Genomic DNA, 2,389 nt, shown 5'->3' on the forward strand with positions numbered 1-2,389 from the left:
AGAAAAGCACGTTTGAAAGCATGTAGGTTGGCAATACTGGCAACACCTTGTAAGTCAGGAATAAACGGCGTAACTAACATCATTTGACAATGCACTATATTACCAAAAAAATTAGGACGAGGTGTCTTGTACACTGTGTTAAAGTTCCATCTCGATTAAATAATTAGTTTGAAAGATATTTGAGAAAAACGATGACGCGCAGTCCCTGAAATGCATAGTAGTGGAGCACCACTGCTCATTAGGTACTCAAGGAAAAATGTCAAAGTCCCCCAAATCGGACTTTTTCTGAGAAATTATCTGAATATCTAGCTTGAACATAACCTTAATGCGACCTTAAGACCCATTTACACGGGCCAAGTAGAGAGGCAAGTCAAGTGAGCAAGTGGACTGCTTCTATTTTAAAGGCAACTTTAAAGTGTTTTAATAATTTACTGTGTGCGAATTACACCGTTAATATTCGAAATAAGATATTATTGTAATTGTTGAATGTAAGCTGAATGTAAGTGTCTAAAGCCCGGGACGCAGTGTTACCATACGCAAACACCACAGGAGGGTGGACAGATGGAAAAAAACCGAGTATAGCTTCTCAGTTTGTGCTGTGCATTTGTAGCATGCATATACGTTCTTTGTTTGGCAATGCATCTTACGAAGACTGTAATTTAAAATGTGTCCAAGTTACTGTACAATGAGATATGTTAGATATAATGAGGAGGAGGTTACTCAAGAAAAGCGAATTTGGGTAGGGGAGTGGATAACAAGGAGAAATGAACATGGTACCTCAGCAACTCTTTTAAGAGATCTGTTGGTATTGTGAAACGTGAAGATCCCAATGAATATGGATCCTGCTTAAGAATGTCCCCAAGAGTTTTTGACAAGCTACTTAATGCAGTTGGCCTAGAGATACAGACAAATGATACTTTAATTTGATGCTCCATATACAATAGAACAAACTTGTATGTTGCATCTTCAGTCCACTTTGCAGGCATTTCTGAATATATAAAACAAAACAATGGGTAAAATAAAATTCCTGCATTCAGCACAACATCAGTCCTGCAACTGAGCTGGAATGAAGATAATAAGGGTTGGCCAGTGATGAATGGAGGGTAAGCAACTTATTGCCTCAAAATATAGACCTCGTGTCTGTTCACTTGACTTGCTCTTCAGCTTGACTGTCAACTTTCTTCGTACTTGACTCGCACAAAATATTGGTCAAGTGTAATGTTTACACACGTCAAGTTACTTGAAGCAAGTTACTTGCACAGTTGACTTGCCTCTCTACTTGACTGTGTAAATGAGACTAGGATCTACAATTCAATGAAATGGGCAAAGCTTATCATTAACAATAATCACAAAGCGGATGAACAGATAATGAACTCCTAACCTTTCATGGTCACACGATACACTTTCTACTTGGTAATAACCCGACTGTTGCAATTAAAAGTTGAGGAGAACCGTACTCAGCCTACCTCTTACAAGTAGGTGCTCTAAGGAAATATGACGAATCAAGTTGAGTAAGTTACCCCAACGTCACCTCTATGACGCTATGTTAGAACTTGTTTGTTATGCACAACATATTATTCCTTCATTATCTCTCGTTAATGATTGCACAGACATTTAACATTTTAGTCAATTTACTTTTTGCGTTAGTCATGTCACCCCCTAGAGAATACAGCAACAGACAGGAATGTGAAGACGACCGTCACGAAATGCAGATGTGGCCCTGTTGCCATTCTTCTTTGTGCTTCGACCTGAGCGTTGCAAAGTGTCTATCGAGACAGTGATCCTTCTTTTTCTCGATAATAATGGTGAGGGCAAAAGGGGTTTGGTAAAAAAGATTAGGGACAGGTCAGTCAGACCTCACTTGAGCCGTGTGAATTGTCGCAGCTTGGAGGGCATTGCCTCAGTGACGTGGTCGGTATGGTGTTGGCGTGCAACTTCGGTGGCCGCGAGTTCGATTCTCGGGCATTTCACTGAGGTGTGAGAGATGCGTATTTCTGTTGATAGAAGTTCACTCTTGACGTGGTTCAGAAGTCACATAAAGCCGTTGGTCCCATTGCTAAATAACCTCTGGTTCCATGAAACGTAAAAAAGCACCGCACAAACAAACAAACTTGGAGGGCAACTATAGCTCATAATGGTTTCTGTCAAATTAGATCAGGGACTGTAATACAAAAGACTACAATGGAGAAAGGGGCTCTGTTCCCTTAAGTACATGTGACCCTTTTTGAGGTCTGGCATATGGCCGGTAGCTAAACCTGACAAGGAGATGACAGGCTATAAATTGTGTCTGACATGTCGTCAAATTGACATTAAAGTGGTTTCCATCTTCACTTTATTGTTGAGGACAAAAGGAGAAGACTGAAGCATGGTACACACTATGCCATCATGT

The sequence above is a fragment of the Macrobrachium nipponense genome, chromosome 12, assembly GCF_015104395.2.
Source record: "Macrobrachium nipponense isolate FS-2020 chromosome 12, ASM1510439v2, whole genome shotgun sequence".
NCBI lineage: Eukaryota > Metazoa > Arthropoda > Malacostraca > Decapoda > Palaemonidae > Macrobrachium > Macrobrachium nipponense.